The sequence below is a fragment of the Mus caroli genome, unplaced genomic scaffold, assembly GCF_978045245.1.
Source record: "Mus caroli unplaced genomic scaffold, Mus_caroli_1 scaffold_11, whole genome shotgun sequence".
Classification (NCBI taxonomy): Eukaryota; Metazoa; Chordata; class Mammalia; order Rodentia; family Muridae; genus Mus; species Mus caroli.
In genome coordinates, this window is record NW_028227266.1 from 94,646,596 (window position 1) to 94,669,089 (window position 22,494).

Consider the following 22,494-nt stretch of genomic DNA (forward strand, 5'->3'; position numbering starts at 1 on the left):
GCACACGCATATGTGGAAGTGTGGGTGCAATAATATGTTCTAGGTATCAAACTCAGGCCATCAGGCCTATATAGCAAGCACTTTTACCCTCTCAACCATCTTGCCAATCCCACAATAAAATATATTTTTTGAGACAGAAAACAGAGGGGGAAAGGGAGAGAGAGATTGAGATTTGTGTGTCTTTTGGAATTATAACCAGCTTGCATACTTTTATTAGAAACATCTAGTAATGAATTAATTTGTGTAAGCCCTTAAGTCACTTTATATATACACTTTGTATACACACTATATATAGCACTTTAGGTGCTATTTCAAACTGTATTATTCATGGATGAGTGTACTTTAAGACAGGGTGCCTCCTATTAATCCTTACATGGCTAGGAGGAGCCACTTGTCTGGAGGTACCCTGACAATGAGATGCGGGAAGCGTTCCTATGGGCTCAAAATGCTGGTCTGATGGCTTTTGGGTTGTAGAAGTTATTTGCCTGCTAAGTCAGATTGTAAAAGGGGTTTGTTTGGTTTTTTTCCTATTGTCACAAGATGTTAGTTCCAACACAGAGGGACAAATGAACAATGGCTGTTCTGGAGGGCCAGAACTTAGCCTTTAGACAGGCAACACCCCAGACGCTCCACAGTCCTGAGATTGTAATCAGCCAATCAGTGACTGCAGGCAGATCTCTTCCGGGAGTTCTCATTCAGGCGCAGGCACAGCCTCTCTTCAGATTTTGTTCACGTGGCAAAGGGAAACTGGGTAATACTGTCGGTAACAGCATCATTACCCACAGTGTTTGCCTGGGTCTATGGTGCAAAGGGGCGGCAACTATGGCAATGGATATTTAAAAAAAAAATGTACAGTTTGTGGCGAAAAGGAGCTCAAAAAATTCTAAACGTATACCCAAGGCCTAAGCTGTGGACACAGCTGTAACCATTAAGAGAACCTCTCTTTCTGCACTGGGAAAACTGGAAAGAGAAGACCTCACAGATCAGACTCCAAACGTTAGGATCACAAATTCATTCGAAAAGTGAGAGCTGAGCTCAAGAGGCCTAAAGAATCCGCTGCCCCCCAAAAGCAGTCCCAGAGGAAAGTGTTCCCCAGGCTCAGCCCACACACAGGAGCTACCGAGCAAAAGGGCCAGGCTCCACTCAGCCTTGGATCCAGAGTCATAGAGTCTTGTTCCACGGTTCCAGAAAGCTACCAAGCACGCTGTGGCAGGCCAGTAGTCTCCGTAAGGAAGCCCTGATAGCTCACTGTGTGAAACTGTGAAGATGAACCCCAAATTGCAATGAGGACCCTACGTCGTTAGAGAGGGGCCAGAACACGTTGCATTGAGGACCCTAAGTTGTTAGAGTGTGGCCAGAACCATGGGACATCTGCCAACAAAAGCTGATCAGAAATGAAGTGAGCTGCCCTGGCCAACAGCCTCAGCACAATCTGGGAACTTGTTAACATGTAAATTCTTTGGTTGGTTATGATCAAGATACATGATCTACAAGTATGAAATGTCAAAAGCATTTTTAAACACGGAAATGGTTTTCTTTTCCTGTTTTTGTTTTGGTTTTTAACAACCTCTCTAGCTGATTCTGATGTTGGTTCATATTCTAGAACACACTGGAATACCTGTAGCCTCAGGAAGCCACCAGCTTTTTCTGCCTCCAGGATCTTGCTGTGTTGTTACTTGAAGCTGTTAGCTGTCACACATCACCACGGAAACCGCACTTCCCTCTTTGGGTTCTGTCTTGTCTTCTTTTGTTTTGTTTTTTAAACCAGGGTTTCTCTGTGTAGTCCTGGCTGTCCTGGAACTCACTCCACTGGCCAGGCTCACTTAGGAGGAGAGGTAACAAGGAACTTGGAACCAGTCTTTCTTTGGACATTCCTGGCTCCCAGCAAGGAGAGTCCTAGAACCACTGCCTTCCAGGTCCTTGTCCTAAGCTTCCCGACCCCATCATCTCCTGTCCCCACTATCCTTTCACCAAGTGCCTTTGCTGGGTTTTTTTGTTTTGGTTTGGTTTGGTTTTGGTTTTTGGTTTTTTGTCTTGGTTTGGTTTGGGCTTTTTGCCTTCCACCTTTTCAGAGAACCTCCACTTTGAAACTTTCCTTAACCTCCTGACCCTTCCTCTCTCCTCCACCACCGAGTCCCCTTCCTTCCCTTGCACTTCCTGGTGGCTGTCACAGGTAATGGTCCCTGTGGTGGCTTGAGTGAGACGGGCTGCAACAGGGCTCAGAGAGGTGCGAATCTGGTTCTCAGTGGGTGGAACTGTTTGGGAAGGTTTAAGGCCTTGGCTTTGTTGGATGAGGTGTGTCACTGGGGGATGGGCTCTGAGGTTTCTAAAGTCCACACCAGGCCCAGTGTCTCCCTCGGCCTCCCGCCTATGAATCAGGATGTAAGTGCTCCAGCTCTATGCCAGCCTGCCACCGTGCTCCCCAGCTACGATCCTAGACTCACCCTCTGAAACTAAGCAAGACTGAAATTAAAAGCTTCCTGATATATGCTGCCTTGGTCACGGAGTCTCTTCACAGCAAGAGAATAGTCACAACAGACCTGTGTCTGTTCCCCAACCCGTGAACAGTCTCAAGGGTAAGTACCGTGTTACTCATATCCATACATCCTGCCCTTTCCTTTTATCTCCTTTAAAAGCATGTGATTAATAAGAAGGCCGGTGCAATGCAACCAATCCCTGTCTCCATACGAGAGAGCCACACACACCATGGTCCAGGGGCATTCGGAACTGAGGAGACAGTTACCAAAGGCGCCTTTGACCACAAAGAAATCACTTAAGGAGCCCCACAGCTGAGGCTAACCACAGAACACATTTTAGAAGTTTATAAATATCAAATATAAATTTCATATAGACACTGTCTCCTCTAGTCAGAAAAAGACACGGTGACTGGAAAAGCACCAGGTCCAGCGATATGAGAATGAAACTTCCAGACAGAGTCCTTCCTATACATTTGGCTATCAACATGATCCCATTATTAAACCCCAGTATTTTTTTTTCAAATGAAAAATTAGAAAACACAGTATGGATTTGATCTCTGCCATTTCCAAATTGGGTAACCCCAGGTAGGCAAGTCTTTCTCAAAATAGTAGCTGCTTATCAATGAGAGACAGCAAAGTCACACATTAAAAAAAATATAGTTATTAATAAAAGCCTTTCCTCCACATTTCCAGTTCTAGCTTCTTTCACAGTTGCCATCACTAACTGAAGGTGTCCCTTCTCCTGGCCTCAGAAACACCACAGACCTTGAGTTCTCTTGCACAGGTCGGCTGATTTCCCATATTCAGAGTCTGACCTGCCCAGAGACTCACTGTGACGGACTATTAAACAGTGAGAGATTTCCCGGAGTTTTCCCACTGATAGGAATCTTGGGTTTAAATGGCTGTTTAAGAATAAGATAAGGAGGCCTATGAGGTAAGATGGCTCTGCAGGTAAAGGCACTTCCTGCCATACTTGAAGACCTGAATTTGACACCCATCCCAAGCCCCCCAAGCTAGAAGCAGAGAACACACCCTGTAGCACATGAGTGCATACACACAAAATGAATAACAGTATATAGTTGAGTCTAATGATACCCATGTATAAAAATGCCGTAACAACGTGCACTAACTGAAAAGAAGAAGGGGGCAGTGTTGTGGCCCCTTCTGGACCACACTTCCTGTTAGATCCCTGTTAGCTTAGTCTAAAAGGGAAAAGAGAAAAGAAAGAGAAAGGTTCAGCCTGAGCCATATAACACTCTGGAAGCTAAGGCTGAAGGAGGGCTGAAGGATCAAGAGTTCAAGACCAGCCTCAGCTTCATAGCAAGTTTGAGACCAGCCCAAGCTATATGAGACTCTGTTTTTAACAAGAAACGCACACACGCATGCATGCACACACACACACATGCACATGTAAACACGCACACACACACACACACACACACACACACACTTGCAGGCATGCACACGGAAGGGGGTGGTAATGAAGGAGATTGCTATTAGAATTTTCTTCCCACTGTTAGCTCACTTGCATGATACCCACTGCATCTCCGGAATTTTAAGAGCTGCTTTTCACGGCTGGCACCTCACTGACCTGATAATACTTCAAGCTCTGTAAGAACTGGGCCACTCTTAAAAAACTATCCCCTGGACCAAATGGGTGGCACAGTAAACTACACCGAAGGAATGATGTAGGAAACAGGGCCTTTGTAAGATTAAGAAAAACAATAAAATAAAATCTGAACGAGCTTTCTGGTGGAGGAGAACCAGAACCTGAGAATTTCTGGTTGACTCACAAAGGTTATAAACACTAACTTGATATCAGGCTACGGGCTCAATTATATACTAACTTGATACTGTCTTTCCACCAAATTATTGATGAGCAGCATTAAGACACTCAACAGACTCATTTCTCAAACCTCAAAACCCTAGTTTGCATTGATTTTCATCTATAAACAGTACACAGTAAGTAGATATTTATCATCAAGGACAAAATAAAATGGAGGGAAAATGAATCAATATAACTATAAAACATAGCATTTAAGAATAGAAAGGGAAATGAATTCAAAGAGCCTACTCATGTTATTGGTCGGTCACCGTAAATGAATCAGCTCAGAACCTGCTTTCCTTTTGCTTGAACACTTTAATCTGTTCCATCTATGGGAACAACATGTAAATGCTGCCTGTACCGGCTAGGACATTCAACCTGCTTAATTGGTATTGGTTTTAGGCCACACACTGCAAAGCCTCCAGTCTGGCCCTTCCCTTTGGAGTCTGTGTGCACTGAATTATCTATGGAGTACAGAATAGCCCCAAAGCACATAAAGTGGGGCGATGGGGATCTGATGAGAAGATACCGGTACATGAATAACAATGATGTCTTAAACTTAAATCTATTCCAAGTTCTATTTTGGCAATACTCCTAAAATCCTTTCCTTCACTGGTTCCAAAAGATTGAAGGGACTTTTGTACTGTCCCTTACTGGTTTTGTAGTGATGTTACTGTTTTTTGAAATGAGGTCTCATGCAATAGCTCAGGCTAGCCTCTTTGAACTGGATAGGATATGTACCAAGGATGACCCGAAGTTCTGACTCTCTACCATCTATCTCCTCAGTGCTGAGCTTTCAGACCAGCATGGCCACACCCCCAGTTTACACATCGATGGGGATCAAACCCAGGGCTTTATGAAATAAATGCAAAGCAAACAAGTACTCTACTAGGATAAAGCAAGCTATAGCCCCAGGCTCTGTCATCTTTTAAGAAAAGAAAAGAAGAGAAGAGAAGAGAAGAGAAGAGAAGAGAAGAGAAGAGAAGAGAATTATTTCCTAGATCTGTATCCTTCAACTTAAGCTTTTGCTTCTTAATAACATAATAACACTGGTTCCCCCTTCAGCATCTTTAGTTAAACATGCCTCCAACCTTAGCTTAGCTTTTGGTCATAAAGGAATCCCCACCCTCAACAGACACATACATTTGCTTCTACATTACTAAATCATCTATCTACTCTCATACCAAAAAGGACTATGACTCATCCTGTTTCTTCCTGATCAGACTGGATCTCTCTCTCATTTCTCCTGTTTGTGATGTGTGTGCATGTGTGTAGGCAAGAGCTCAGCTTTCAGGAGTTAGTTTTCTCCTTCTACCCTGTGGCTTTTAAGGGTTCCAACTCAGGGAGAGAGTCTTAACAGCAAGCACCTTTACCTGCTGAGCCACCTTGACGGCCCCAGGTTGGATCTTTTAAAGAAAGCATGCCTATATAATAAGTTATCCTCCAGGTATTCTTGTAATTGTTCTTACAACAACTTTACTCTAACTTAAAACCACCACCAACAACAACAACAACAAAAACCCTCCCCTGTTTATAAGACTGGCACTTAGCTCCATGGTAGAAATTTGCAGAGCAAGCACAAGGCCCTAGGTTTGGACCCAGCACTGGGTAAAAAAAAAAGAAAATCAGTTTGTCAGTTTACTATAAAGACTAAATAATGTCTTTCTTCACAAGAGGACCTTAAGAACAAAGCTATCTCTAGATCCCATCAAAAATGTTTTCTAAGAAGAGGAAAAAAAAATCCCACCCATCTAACTCCTCATGCTTTCTGTGCCCACAGTGCTATTATGGCACAATTTGCCAATGAAAAGAGTAACATAGGAAATATTTTAAAACAGCCTGCTTTTACAGAAGCCATGCACACACCTGACAGGAACTCCCAGACACAGGTGTGCTAAACAGAACCAGGATGATCAAAGCTGACCTCATATAGGGTGATCATGTGACCTCGTACAGTAGCAAAGGTCCCAGCAACCGACATGCAATCATTTTATAGCCATTTTATAATCACGGCTGTAAGCACAAAGTCCTCTTTCTCCTTCCCCAGTTTCCTTCATCACCCACAGTAAACTGTTAGTTCCAAACCACAGGGCACTGGGAGCCGATGCATGTTAAAACAACCAGAAGTGGAGCCAGAGGCCAATGGGCCTTCTTCATCCCCAAGCTAAATGCTCTGCAAGTACCCAGAACGAGTCTGTGGAATTCCAATCTGGCTTCCATTTCAAGGTTCTCAGGAGAGGGCTGGTAGCTCATCAAGAGGAAGAGAACACATTTCCTCACAAGCAACTTAGTAGATCACAAGTGGTCAGATCTTGGCCTCAACAGGCCTTCAGGTGCCTTTCACCTGCCCTCAGCACCTGTGCCCGACTACTGAAAGTTCACTTCAGCATTCAACATTCTCCAATCTATCTCCCTCCCTCCCTCCCTCCCTCCCTCCCTCCCTCCCTCCCTCTCTCCTCTCTCTTTCTCTCTCTCTCTCTCTCTCTCTCTCTCTCTCTCTCTCTCTCTCTCTCTCTCTCTCTCTCTCTCTCTCTCCCTTCCTTCCTTCCTTCCGAGTGCGGTTGTTTTGCCTGTATATATGTCTGAGCACCACTTGAGTTGTATGCCTGGTAGCACAGGAGGTCAGAAGAGGGCATTAGATCCCCTGGAACTGGGTTCCCAGGTGGTTGTGAGCAGCCATGTGGGTTCTGGGAATGGAACCAGGGTCCTGTGGAAGAGCAGTCAGTGCTCTTAACCTTGGAGCCATCTCTCCAGCCCCTTCAATCTCAGGGATGCATGAAGACACACTTCACGTAAGGATTTCCTCTAGGGGTTTATAAACACAAACCTTAGGCCTAAAACTAAGACCCACACATGATCGAGAAGCTCCAAGAAAAGGATTCTGTCAGGGAAAAGAAAAATTCTGACAAACACGGTCAGAAGTCGCTATGTTCTTACACAGACACATTTTTACCCACAACTCCACCGTATTGATCGCCACCCTCACCCTGAGCTCATCCGGCTTTACCCAAGAGAGAGCCGTGGCCAGTCAGAGGCTCTTTTAATGTTTCATACAGAAAAATAAATAAATAAATAAGACTTCTGTCCCTTGTCTCTAGAAATGCTTCAAAGCAAAAGTGACAAAAGACTAAGAATAAATAACAGAAAGTTCCATTAGTATTGTTTGCTTTCTCGAATTAAAATCCTGCTCATGGAATATTGAAAGTCATGGCCTCTGGCCATTCTAAGCACCTCTTAGAACCTCCACAGATAAAGGGACTTAATTAGTTGAGCTCTCCAGGTCTGAAGTCAGGCAGTCCTAAGGTCAAATCTCAGCTCAGTCACACACTGACCACGTGACCTAGCACAGATAATCCTTATCGTCCTACCCTTCATTTTTGTCCCATATAAAATGAGGGTAATAACCTGCATCTACCTCATAGGATGCTTTGTAAAGGTTTAATTTTGTCTGGTGTTTAGAAAACACTAGGAAAGGAAATACCAAAATGGTATTACTGTGATCTTGAGAAAGCCACATAATAATAGTCATCTTACACAAGGCCGTAGCAAATTCTCTTACCAAATACAATTATATTCACTAATGAGGCATGCTTAAATACATCACACATTCACTCAAACATAGACAATTTGTCTACTATGTTTTCTATAAAAATTAAAATGATTCTTAGCCAGGCGGTGGTGATGAAGGCCTTTAATCCCAGCATTCGGGAGGCAGAGGCAGGCGGATTTCTGCGTTCGAGGCCAGCCTGGTCTACAAAGTGAGTTCCAGGACAGCTAGGGCTACACAGAGAAACCCTGTCTCAAAACCCCCCCCCAAAAAAAAATTTCTCCCCCCTCGCCCCCCCTTTCCTCCACCCCCAACCCCCACCCCCACTCCGGCACGGTTTCGACCAGGCTGACCTCAGAAACTCACTGTGATCCTTCTACTTCCTGAATACTGGGATTACAGGATTGATGTACTACACCCTGTTTATGGGGTGCTGGGATCAAACCTTGAGCTTCGTGCTCTGCTAACTGACTCATGTCCTCAGTCTGATAACCTCTCTTGACTCGGCCAACACTTCCATTTTCTGCTGCTAACCACCGAGAGCTCTTCTGGCCTGGCCCTCCTCGCCATATTTTATGAGACCAGCTATCACTGCCTGTCAAAAATGAAGTGATGAATCATGCCATATAAGGCCAAGGGCAAGAATGTACCCTCCAACAGCTTCCTTGCTGTTGTGGACAGTTCAACAGAAAGACTGGGTTTTTTTGATTTGCAAAGCAGCCATTTGCAACCTCCCGCCCAAGTTAACAAGTACATCCCAAACACTTCTTGAACTAGAATTTAGGTTTAGAATCACCGCCTTCTGCCTTGTTTTTCTAGGCAGAGACTGATTACAATTTGTCCTTGTTCTCTCTCACCACGTCCCTATATTGCTGGCTCAAAAGGCTCAGTCGTCAGTGTTACTCTCTCTGTAAGCATGGTTCTGGCAGTAGAGTATCTTAAGCCTAGAATAACTGTCCAAAGACTCCGGGCTAACCTTAAGTAAGCTGAGCAACAATGATCTCTCTAGACTTTTTGCAGCTTCCACGCCCCCACCTCAACTCACAACCCATAAATTTGATTATGACACCAAGAGTTCCTCCTTTGTACATTGAGGTCATGGGCTGGACAAAGTACCATCCTGTAGCTGACCACCCCAACTGCCCGCCTTCGTCGTGCCAAAACACGATTTACTTATTCACCGAGGAACTGCGGAGTATCTGAACGGTGGGTATCCTCATTTGAGGATGAAGCGTAATGACTGCCTCTCAAAGAGCTCATCTTCTGGAATGAGAAGGCAACTATAACAGTAAGATACAGAAAAAAAAATGTCCCAATGGGAAGTGCTTGTAAGACTTTAAAAAGATATTATAAATCCACTACCAATACCTCCATCATGAAAGAGGAATTTTCAACACCTCTCCCTTCTCTATAACTCATCTTTTTGCCACATCCTTAATTTTCTTTCTTTCTTTCTTTTCTTTTCTTTTTTTTGAAACAGGTTTGAAACTCACTATGTAGACCAGACAGACTTCAAACTGGCAGAGATCCTCCTGCCTCAGCCTACTGGGTACTGGGATGACAGGTGGTCATCACACAAGGCCTTTACATCATTTTAAAAATGTGTTTATTTTATGGGTATGAGTGTTTCAACTACAGGTATGTCTGTGTGCCAGATGTGTGCTGGTGCCAGAGGAGGTCAGAAGAGTCTAGCCGATCCTCTAGAACTGGAGTTACAGATGGTTGTGAGCCACCCTGTGGGTGCTGGGAAGCAAAGCAAGATCCTTTGGAAGAGCAGCCAGAGCTTTTAACCACTGACCCTTTTCTCTAACCTGGCGTTTCTTAAGTCTGCATCCTCCACTCTGCATTTATGGCTTACCCACAACCTGGGGAACGCTCCTCACTTGGGCTCCCAGCTCCAGGGCTCCCAACTAATCTGTGACTTCTGGATTTTCAGAAATCACTCCAACTTGCTTTTTTTGTCTCTATCTCTTGCACTGCTCTAAGGTGAACTCCCTGACCATCATAGACCATGCACACCAAATCCCCGGAAATGTCCCTCCTCCTGCAAACAGCAGCTGAGATGAGTTTGAACTTAGTACTGGGTGGGATCTTTAAGTCATACACTCTCCAGAGTTTACACACCTAACAACTCCGGAGTCAAAAAATAGGGATGTGTTCTAAACTATAATTCAGGAAGCTGTATCCAAAGGGAAGTACGGCAGCATGGACAGAAGTCATAAAGTACTGTGGGGTTGGGGTTGGGAAGAGAGCTACACATGGCTGCCGCTATCAAAGGGAACTACCAAGAAGAGGCTATACCTGAGCAATGAGCTCACACCCGGGAGGGAAACAAGCAAGCATTCAGTGTGAGAAAGGGCACAGGGTTCGGTTCCCAGACCAGCATCCCCATCAGGGAGGCTTGAGCTTTGTGAATTGAGAGAGAGAGGGATGAGCAAGGTAGGAACTAACTTCCTGCCTCCGTCAGACTGGGCGGGAGAGGCTGGAAGAGAAAGAAAGGTCAATCATCTACAGCAAGAAGAACATCAGAGAGGCACAGTAAAGAGATCCCTGAAATCAGAAAAACAGCTTCCCAGGCCCTGCTTGGCCCTGAGGGGCGAGCGCGGGCAGAGCAAGTCATCGAACCTCCCTGGTCTCAGCTTTCTCATTTGTAAACTGAAGCAGCTGAACTGGCTGACCTCAGAGGTCCCTCGGAACAAAACCAGACTAACTGTATATTATTTCAACCATTAAAACCCTCACGGCAGGAAAATAAAGGGAAGAGGGGGGAGGGGTCTTCTGTGATCTCTTTTCTAGTTTTTTTCCTCCTCAACTTCAATTTTCGGTTTCCTACACTTACTACGATCACGTGCCTCTTGCATCACAAATTTAACACTTTCCTATAGAATTTCACTAATGAATTAAGTTTAAAGAGGAGTTGGTTACAAGAGGTGAGGCGTGGAATTAAATGCCCTTGCTTCACCTTTGTGGGGCCAAAACACTGGTCTCTGTATTCATCCTGAAATTCTAATTATGATTTCACATTCCTCCAACAAAGAAATGTTCATTCCGTGTTGGTCCCATACAGTTACAACAGCTTTGAGGTAGGATACATGTCCGTATAAGTCACACAATGTAAATAACTAGGAAAGTTTTTCTTTTCAATACTACTCATTGAAGCGTGGGATGGGTGGGGGTAATAATGTTGAAAATAGGTTTCTGTATCTTGTTTTGGTATTTTTTTCTTTTTAATTTTTAAAGCTTATACTCGAAAATGCAGCCTGCTGAACCGCACAAAATTCTTGGCACTTTCCCCTAAGACCGACATTTCTTACACTGCATCCAGAGGCCCCAAGGCTCCTGAAAAGGCACTTAAGTCCAGCAAACACGGATGCAATTTCATTCTGCCCCTATATTCGCCTATGCACCAGAGGCTAACACGGCAGTAACACAACTTAGAGACACACCAACGGATCAGAAAAACCTCTTCAACAGCCACGCAAAGTTTAAACCAGAAAACTTAGTACCCTCCCTTCCTTAGATACAGGGTATCGCGATGTGCTTCCTGGGCTGGGGCTTAAGCAGCGACACACAGGACTTCACACCTGAGCGCAAGACTCCGCCGCAGGGCAGGAGCGCGCCCGCAGGTGTCGGGGGAACCCGGAGCCCTCGCCGAGCACCGCTAAGCCAAGCTTGCCTTTCCTGCCCGGCCTCCCCCTCCTGCACCGCGCCCGCTTGCGCGTCCAGGCACCCAGCCCCCGGTACCTGCGGCGGCCGTTCGGCAGCTCCTGCCCCGGATCCCCGCGCCCGTGGGTCTGGTCCGCTCCGCTCCGCTGCGCTGCGGCTGCCACTCACCCGCCTCCTTGCTCCTGCGCTCGCGCCACTGCGCATGCTCGTCCCGCACCCCCGCCCGCACGCTTGAAATCCACTCACCGGGTTTTAGTTGCTGCACCCAGGGGAGAGGCCACCAGATCTTTGCAGTCAGGTGAAAGGAGGCTGGCAGGAGCTAACTAAAGAGGTTTGGGTTGAGGATGGGGGATGGAAGATGGGGAAGTGGACCCGCGCTGCAGGGGCGTCATCCCTGCTGCCCACGCTTCACCCAGCCTAATTACAACTGTCTGCACCCCTGAAATGAGTTTTAGCACGGTGGTTCTCAAACAAGGGGGCCTCAGGATTACCTAGAGGTTTTTGTTCAAACAGCTCTCAAACCCAGAGTATCCGCATCTTTTATCTGAATGCTGGATGTTTCTAATGTGTTCTCCGAACACTAGTATGCATAGCACTTTTGAAAACTACAGCTCAAAAGGTAAGATATTTATTAAAGTAAAACAATTTCTCTCATCCTTCTCCCTTCTGGGGAATTCAGTTGATCCTTCCTCTTTATTAAACAGCCACACCTATTTAAAATAAATAACCAAAGCCCACACTCAAACAAAGGCGGGACCTTTTTCCAACAACATCTGAGTCAAGCCAATGGAACGCAGCTTCAAGGGCTCTTGTATGCTTTTCTGGTAGCATGATCCACAGGTGTGCAGGGTACCTTTGCTGTCCTTTGACCTAAGGTCCTACGTGACCCTTAGCCCTGTAGTCCTGAACTGATGCAGAACAGGTAGCAATCAGGCCGGTAGGAATGTGGCTTCAGTACACTGAAACTGTTTAAAGTCCAAAAGAATTGGTTGGGCCAAAGAGGAGTGAGCTAAGGACTTCTCCGTGCCTAGAAAATCCCATAACCCAGAAAGTCCAATAAATAACGTTTTTGTCTAAGTGCAGATGTACAAGAGGAATTGTGTTCTCTCAAAATATTTACTTAAACATGTATGTACAACATGACTTAGCCATTTCATTCTTAGCTCTTGTCCAAGATAAACTAAAGCATATCACATAAAGACTTGAATACTGATGTAGCAGCTTCCTTCCTTCCTTCTCTTTTTCTATAGCCACAGTTGGAAGGAATTGACTGTCAAGGGGTCAATTGACTGTCAAAAGCAAACGTGCTACATCAGCACAATGGACTACTACTTGGTACTAAAAGAGAATGACCGATCTAAAATGCTTCACTATAGATTGCCACATCCTCCTGTACCAGGAATGAAGGAAGAAAAGGAAAACACACAGAGACAAATGGACAGGAAAAAAAGCTGAGATTGGGCCGTCTGGGCTCCAAGATAGAGAAGCCACAGGGTCCTGGAGATGGTTTATTGTATAGTTTATTATGTACAGTTGAATGGGGAGGTAGGGTTATTGTGTGTAGCTGAACAAGGAGGCAGGTGTAGGGAGACTCAGTGGGAGAGTGGTGGGGCAGTCTCTGTAGGAAAGCAGTCCTCAGGCAGCAATGGTGACCTTTTCAGCCCACACTACCAATGCCTGTAAATGGTTCAGAGGAAGGCTTGGCCATCCCTCTGAGTCTTTCCTGACCCAGGGAAGGCTTTGCCACCTCCACAGGGCTGAGGCACTGGGGTTCCTGACATGGTGAAGCCCACTCACTCAGAACTTCATTTGCTCCCTACAATAGATAAATCTCAAAATCATTATGTTGAACTGGAGAAAGCAGAGAGAAAATATATAGCATGAAGCTTCATTTCTGTGAAGTCGAACCTTGATAAGAACAAAAGCAAAGTCAGTAATTGCCTGGGCCAGAGGTGGAGAACGAATGAACTGCAATAAGACAATGAGAATCTTCCAGGGTCATAGAGACATTCTCTTTATTGATAATAATGATGATTTGCTGGGTGTAAACAAATACCAAAGCTAAAGTGGATACTTTAAACATGGAAAATTCACTTTCTACAAATTATTGCCCAATAGAATTGGAAATGATAATCAAACATACTTATATTCTATACATGTAGTGAAAACATTGACTGATAAGTCCATGAAGAAATGCAGAACCCAAATATGACATCACTTGATTTGGAGGGAAGGCAAAAGAAACTCATTCCCCTCACGGAAGGTAAAATAGTTGGTTTTCAATCATTTGTAAAAGTAACTAGTCCCAAGACGCAACTTGTTGATGATAAAACCAAAGTGTTTCACGAAAGTTTCTCCCAAACCTAAAATAGCAAGTATATCATTAGAAATGCACATAATTATAAACAGAATTGTAAGTGGGTTCACTGAGGTAGGCCTATAAGCCTAGCTACTTGAAAAGCTGCGACAGGGGGATTACAGTGGAAGACCAGCTTGAGCATAGGCATAAAGAGACTTTACAAGAGCCTGGGCTCCAGCCCCAGTACAACGAATGGAAGAGGAAAGGGGGAAAACAGTTGTCTGCTCAACTGACTCTATCACCTCCAGTGAAAAGGAAGATTTTCAGACTCATGGAGAAAGTTGGACACGGTGGTGCATGCCTGTCACCCCAGCACTGGGGAGGCAGAGGCAGACAGATCTCTGTGAGTTCAAGGCCAGCCCATAGAACATGGTGAGTTCTATGAGACTATATATGTCTTTGTATATATATATATATACATATATCTTCATGGAGATTAAAAAATAATAGGCAAGGAGGTTCCAGGTCAAAGCCCTCAGCTAAACATATTCTACTGAGAATTCAAAGATCAATCATTTAAAAGTAATTAAAGGCATGCATGTAACCCGAGTTCTTTCTAGAATCCTAGGCCAGTCTACATAGCAAGTTCAAGACCTGCCTGGGCTTTGTGATGGCCTATCTCAAATAAACACATGTTGGGAGGAGGGGAGAGTGACTGAAGTAATAGTCACAGTAGCAAGGATTCACTAAGTAGCCCAACTTAGTAAGCACAAGTGTACTGTATTTATAGTAACCATGGCCTGGAGAGAGATGGCTCAGTGGTTAAGAGTATCTGTTGCTCCTGCAGAGAACCTGGATCCCCAGTGCCCACACGATAGTTCACAATCACCTGTAACTTCAGTTCTAGGAGATCCGATGCCCTCTTCTGACCTCCATAGGCACCAAGCATGTACACAGCACACAGACAGACGTGTAGGTAAAACACTCACCCATAGCATAAAATGCATAAATCTAATGTAAAATGTTTTAAAGATCTGAAGTAAACCTATGTCAAAATTAACCAGGCTTCCCTAGAACCAACAGAGTGAACATATATTACACAAGAGACTTAGTAGATAGGCTTTGCACAACAGCTGCTGGGCAGTCTGAGTGGTCAGCAAAGGCTGTCTACACACTGGAGAGGTTGAGAGCCCTGTAGCAGCTCAGTCCCCAAGGCTGGAAATCTCAGCAGTCCCAATCTGTCACTCAATTTCTGGAAGATTCCTGGGGAGACACTGTTCTTTAGTCCACATTGGATTGCTGAAAAGGCTGAGTACTGATGTCAGGAAAGAATGGCAGCACCGTGGCAGCTACAGGGTAGATACACTCACCAGCAAGAGGCAAAGTCAGGCAGGAGAGAGGCAACTCTCTGCTAGGGTCTCCTTAGCTCTGCATGCCACTCACTGGAGGAGGCGTGCCTTAGGGGAGGCTTTCCCATCTAGGTTAATCACTTCCAGGAAATGCAGGTTCTTATAGTTGATTCCATATCCAATCAGACTGATGACCAAGATTAACTACTACACCATATGCTCCAGGTTTTCTAGAAGATTCCCAGTTTTGAATATTTGCTGTCATATAAATTAGGTTCAAACATGTATCCCAGTTGCTGCTTAGGAAGGCAATGTTATCAACTAATAAGGAAGTAGGAATATTTTCTATATCTTCTATTGCTTGTATAAAATAATAATAGCTAAGAGTTATTTGGCTCATATTTAGTATAAGTCACCATTTTAAGCACTTCAAAATGTTGAGGTTTTTTTTCCCCCATGGAATATATATAACAGCTCTAAAAATTATCTTCATTATAAGTAAAATTTTTTATGTAAAGTATATTTGGGTTGTTTGTTTGTTTGTTTGTTTGTTTAGGGGCTGGGGAGATGAATACTTGCTGCACAAAACCTTGAGGTCTGGAGTTCAGATGCCCAATAGGGTAGCCAATGTAGGTGGAGTTCAACAGCCACCAGTAATCCCAGCCTGGAGGACAGGTAGGGACAGAGGATTTCTGGGGGAAGCTGGCTAGCCAAACTAGCTGAAATGGTAAAGCTCTGTGTTCAAGTGAGAGATTCTGCCTCTACAATAGGTGGAGCACAATCAAGGAAGAAGACACCCAATGTCAGCCTTTAGCTACCATTCACAAATACACACACATGCACAAAAAAAAAAAAAAAAAAAAAAAATCACGTTTTTCCATAGCACAACTACATAGAAACTGAAGGCAATTAGATAACTAAATCTCTCATATAAAGACCATCTTTTCTGATCCCACACTTTGCAAAGATTCATCTGGTTTGTGAGTGTATCTAGGCCATTTGATAAAAGAAGGGCTATCACACAGAGGACACTCTAGCATTTGCCACCGTCACTGCTACTGTTCAGCCCATGTTTTCTCTGCTAACTACTGTACAGGCTCACACGCACAAAGGAATAGAATTTCAACTCAAGATTCCAAAGTTGTGCTGTTATCACAAAACTAGTCCATGAAAAGGTATGTCTTTACTCTGTCGACATCCTGGACTTGTGAGTCCCCGTGATTTAGCTGGCATTTGCTCTCTAGAATGCAAGGTTTCAAACTCTGGACAACCATAATCAGGGGCCACCACAGGCACCGGTTTCACTTTAGATTTCAGAAAAACTAGATCCATTAAAAACAGTTTAGCAGCTAAGCAATGGTGGCTCGAGCCTTTAAACCCAGCACTCTGGAGGCAAAGGCCTGGTCTACTACAGGACAGCCAGGTAGGTTTACACTTAGACCCTTACCTGCGCCCCCCCCCAAAAAAACCCCTAAAAAACAAATTAAATCAGTTTAGCAAGTATTGATCACACAAAACAATGGGTTTCACTGCAATCTTTTCATTCATGTACATAATTAACATGCTTTTACCCTATTTCAACTGCCCCATTACCTTCTCTTGTCCCTTTCTTGTCACATTTCTCTCCCCAAATATCTCTCCTATTTTCAAGTTATTGTTGTTGTTTTAAAACTTTTTTATTGATTCTTTGTGAGTTTCACATCCTGCATCCCAGTCCCACTCATCTCTCCGTCTCATTATATCTGCCCGCTGTCCTTGCAACCTCCCCACCAAAATAAAACACACACACACACACACACACACACACACACACACAGACAAAACAAGGCAAACAACAACAACAACAACAAAAACCAAACCAAAGCATAGGAAACATCTTGTCACAATAGCTGTAGCATGTCACAGTGTGTCCCTCAGTATGTCACACATCTTCACTTGCAAATGTTCACTACAGTGAGTCATTGGTTTGGTTATTGTTTTTTATCTAGACTCCGCACATGAGAGAAAACATGATATTTGTCTTTTCTGAGTCTGCTTATTTGGTAACATAATAATCCCCAGCCCTGCCCAGCTTCCTGCACATGTCATTATTTCATTCATCTTTATGACTGAAGAGTATTTCATTGTGTATGCAAACCACACTGCCTTTATCCATCCATCTGTTGATGGGTACCAAGTCTAACTGTGATGCATGCTGAAGAAAACCAGGAAGTATAAGATAAACATTTTCAGTTTATTTAGCCTTTTTTTTTTTTTAAATAGAATTAAGTAGAAAGCAATAGAAGGGAAAAGGGCAATATCCAGTTTAACAACATTCAGTTCAGCTCTGGATTTATGTTAATTTTATTTTTTAAAAACATCACTTAGAGGAGAAAAAGAATAATCTAAGGAATAAGACAGAGCTGAAACAAGTCTCCACCCCTTCTGTTTGATCCTTTCCTCTCCTGCTAGGGCTGCCATGTGTATAAAAGTCAGCCTTTAGCCGGGCAGTAGTGGCGCAAGTCTTTAATCCCAGCACTTGGGAGGCAGAGGCAGGTGGATTTCTGAGTTTGAGGCCAGCCTGGTCTACAGAGTGAGTTCCAGGACAGCCATGGCTACACAGAGAAACCCTGTCAAAACAAACAAACAAACAAACAAAGAAACAAACACAAAAAGTCAGCCTTCGGGAATGTGAAGATGTGATGGGAATTCAAAGCTAAATGGGCAGTCTAACGTTTGAAGTGGACAGAGACGAGTCAGGGGAACTGGAACTGAACAACTGTCCTAGAGGGAAGTGAGCGCACTGAGCAGTGGCGGGGACAGGAGTCGCACACATTAGCTGAGACAGATGGCAAGCCATCTGAGAAAACAGACAAACAGACATGTAGCAGCATGGCAGAGCCACACTCCCCAGACACCCGTCGCTGCTTACAGATGAAATTATGCCAGCATCAACGCAACAGCATCTCGAGATTCTGGGCCACTTGGTGACACAAGAACACAGGTGCATGACCTGCCTGCCCCCACTCTCTGACGCTGCCTTTCTGAAAGCCAAAAGTAATTATTTTCTACATTTACCTGTAACTGAAAAAAATTATGTAAAATCTGAACTTCCTTTCTGACTTCTCTTTCCTCTGAACCTCTGGGCATGTTTCCAGAAGCCTGCTTTACGGAGCTCTCCTTAGAGGTTATTGTGGTACATGGTCACATTTCAGAGCTTTTCCTCCTGCTTAATCAGCTTGAACGGCTACCTGGAACAGGAAAGTATTTTGAAAACAGTAAAAACCAATTATTCTAATCATTACTGTTATATTTTATACACCCTCAGGGTCATATCTGAAACCTTTTAAATTTCAATGACAACAATTTGTTACCTATTCAGAAAGCTACCATGTGTGTGGGTAGTCTTTGTCCTTTATAAATTACTTCTAAATTCAGTGAAGCCTTAGTTTTTGTACGTACGTATGTATATATGTATGTATGTGTGTATGTATGTATGTATGTATGTGTATATGTGTGTATATATACACACACAACTGTTGTAGAAATGGAAAGACAAATGGCTTTGCTGAGTAGATTCGGTCTGGGTTTTATTTCCATGTCTCCACTAAATGAGACGGGTACACTTGTGCAGTCTGGCTCTAGGGAATTGTTGTTTTCCTTTATAAAGTTTCAGAATTATGGTTCATAGTCAGAATTATGGTTCATAGTTAGAGTGCCCATCACTTGAGACTCTACCCAGCAGATAACAACAGACCTATTCTCCCTTGTAACTTTCACCCATGTATAATAATCAATCCATAACCATCCTACTGGAGAAGGCTTGACTTTTGCAAAGGCTGTATTCTATAGTGTAGAACAGCTCCAAGCCATCCTGACATTACATCGACTATGGAGGACTGGTGATAGCTTGGTACCAGAGAGCTTATTAAATAAGCATGCAGGAGGCCTCATATTCTATAGCCAGCGCCACAAAATGTAAAAATGTACCAATAACAGAACTAACTCATATACCAAGTACAGAAACTTTGAAACTGTTTACACTCTTGTCTCATTTAGGATTTACTAAAATGTATGCCCTTTCCACGGTGCATTATACAATGAAACCCTGACATAATACAGTAAATTAAGAAAAACAGCATGTTAGCATTGTAGTCACAAAAGTCTCAATGGGGTTGTACTGTCACCTAGCGGCCATTTTGATAGTAACTCTCACTAACGGAAAATTCTATATACATGACTAATGAAAATTTTCAGGTTGGTTAGTATCCCTTTGTTCACACCCCTAGGACACAAAGCTTAGCAAATAGCAGGGACATTGGATATACCAAACTTTCTGCTTTAGAGCTTCACCTGCCTCCCCAAACACCATCTTCCCAAATGCTAGACATGCATGCATGAGGCCCTAGGTTCTGTCCTCAACACCACAGAAAGGAAAATACACAAATTACCAAATGAGTTTGTATACTAAGGCAGTAGACATTTAAATACAGAAAGTAATTTCTAAAGTGGCTTACATTATCTCACTTAAGATTTATATTTTACAATTTATATTATGTATTGTAGAATGTAGTACTGAATCTACATGCTTAATAAAACCTGTACATAAAGACATATACTTCCTGGACATAGTGGTTCACATTGTAATCCCCACATTCAGGAGACAGAGGTATGGTAGGTAATAGAATCATTGCAAGTTCAAGGCCAGCTTGGATTGAGTTGCAGGTTGGAGAATGGTACACACCAAGACCCTGTCTCAAACAAAACAAGCAAAACTTAAAACATATATTTAAATTTTTCTAACAATACTATTAACCTAAAAAAAAAAAAGGCAGGAATCCCCCAGTATAGAGGATGGGTTAAAGAAAAAGTAAGCCTTGGGAAACCAAGCTAGACAAGGCCCCACGTACCCAGACTAGCCTTGAGCTCCAGCTCCTCCAGCCTCCACCTCCCAAAGACTGGGATTACAGACCTGCACTAACACACCCTAGAACACTTGGGAAATAAGTTAGACAAGGTGTGATGATCAACTGAGAACAGAATGTGGTGATGAGGTCTGACAGGAAATCTGTGGGTTTGATATTTAGGAAATAGAATTCTAGAAATACAAACCAAAGCAATCACAGATATATTGATGGTACATCTGGGATTTCATTTAAAATTACCCAACTGGGGAAAGGGGGCATTGGAAGGGTGTTTGTAAATTAACAGAGACTGGTGAAGGCTGGGGTGTGTAGTTCAGTAAACTACTTGCACAAGGTCCCAGGTCAGATGCCCAAGTGGGAACAGTGGGGACAGAGACTTGACCAAATGAGAGAACTCTTGGGTGGGTGGTAGATTTTTTACCTACTTTTGTTATATTTGTGTTAGTGCAGCTCTGAAAGCCCTGTCTTTGGGAGGTGGAGGAGGAGGAGCAAGCATTCAAGTCTAAGCATGTGAGACCCGGTCTAGCTCGCCTTCCCTGCAGGCGTGTTCTGTTTTGTTTTCTTGTTATTAAAAACAAAACAAGCCGGGCGTGGTGGCGCACGCCTTAAATCCCAGCACTCGGGAGGCAGAGGCAGGCGGATTTCTGAGTTCGAGGCCAGCCTGGTCTACAAAGTGAGTGCCAGGACAGCCAGGGCTACACAGAGAAACCCTGTCTCGAAAAACCAAAAAATAAATAAATAAATAAATAAATAAAAACAAAACAAAACAAAACAAAAATAAAGTGCCTGAGAACTTTTAAGGTAGAAAAATCCGGTAAAGAGGTAGACAGATGAAACAGAGCCCGGAGAGTTCGCAGGGAACGGTAGTGAGCTCCAGAGCGCTCAAGCGATGGGAGTTACCTGAGGTCTTCAGGAGGATTAAGGTTACCCAAGAATAAAAAGGAGCAATGAACACCCCTGGTGCCATGCAGTTAGGGAGGGGGAGAAGGAATAAAGAGAGGGGGAAACCCCTAAGGAAAAGTGAAGAAAGATGGCAAAGGACATACTGCTAAAACACGGGCTAATCAGAGAACACATTCCAGGGATGAAGCAATCTAGACTGGCAAATCGTATAAGAAGAAAAAACGGGGTGACCAGTCTCTGTTGGGCTTAGCCATCTGAAAGCCATGAGAGGAGGGAAGGTGGACCCAGGAGAAAGGCACTGAGAGCTTTATTAAGACAGTTATTAATTCCACAGGCAGAACAGCTGGGGTCTAAGGGAAGAGGCTTCAGTCCCGAGCATACAAAGCCAAGCCAGTGCCCATTCTTAAAGGTTTCTAAGGGAGGGTGTGATCCTTGCACTCTGAGGAAGCAGGCTTAGTTAATAGATGACCTGTGCTGCGGGACGTGGATGACAGGAGTCAAGGAGACACTGGCTAGGAGAATGGGCTGGTTAATGTGTGACATTAGTCAAGCTGCCTTGACCCCTGGGCAGCAGTGAGGTGGTGAGATGAGGCCATTGCTTTTTATGAGTGCTGTGAGGACAGAGGCATGCAGGCTTGTGAGACTCTTGACCGCAGCTAGGTGCGCCTGTCAGTTCCTTACAGCAGCTTTGAAAGGAGAGAAAGATTTCAGGGGTGTGATCCCAGTCCGTGGGGCTGCTTCCAAGATCATCTGGAAGGTCTGTCTAGGTGTCTGTCTAGCATAAAGGAAGGCATGAGTCTTGGTTGCTGTTATGTTGCTGGAAAAAGAAACACTATGACCAAGGCCACTTAGAGATTAACAGTTTATTGGAGGCTTGCTTACAGTTTCAGAGGGTTGGAATCCATGACCCTTATGGCAGAGACCAAAGCAACAGGCAGGCAGACATGGTGCTGGACATTAGTGGACTGCTTACATCTTGATCCACAAGCACAGGACAGAGGGAAGAGAGAAGAGTGAATGGGGAGACAGGGAGGACGGGGAGGGAAGAGAAGGAAGAGGAAGAGGGAGAGAGAAAAAAGTAATTGGGAATGGCATTGGCTTTTGACATCTAAAAGCCCACCTGCCCCCACTCCTAGTGACACTCCTCCTCCAACGATCCTTCCTAAACAGTTCCACCAACTGGGGATGCCAAGCATTCAAATAGATGAGCCTCTGGGGGTCATTCTCCTTCAAACCACCATACCACGAGTCTGAGCTCCAGCTCTATGTAAACTAAATATAGAGGCGCATGCCTGTAATCCCAGTACCCAGAAGGTGGGATGAAGATCAGCAGTTCAAGGTCATCCTCAGCTACATAGTAAGCTCAAGGCCAGCCTGGGCTATGGGGGACCCAATCTCAATAAGCAACAACAGCAGCAGCAACAGGAGAAAAAGAGAAACTGTTGGTGATTCTGGGGAGAATTAGGGCAGGGATGGGGAGGGACACAGGGGCAGAGTATACTAAATACTGGGTTAGGACTGAAT

The 22,494-nt window shown here is 44.1% G+C and overlaps 1 protein-coding gene across 2 annotated transcripts in view; it reads right to left on the reverse strand.

The window, feature by feature from the left end:
* The window catches only part of Pls1 (plastin 1), a 94,711-nt gene extending 82,993 nt beyond the window's left edge, over positions 1–11,718 (reverse strand). For both annotated transcript variants that reach the window (XM_085827906.1, XM_085827905.1), the window contains exon 1: positions 11,594–11,718. The gene's annotated coding sequence lies outside the window, so the exon portion shown is untranslated. The remainder of the gene's footprint in view (positions 1–11,593) is intronic.
* Between the last annotated feature and the right edge of the window lie 10,776 nt (positions 11,719–22,494).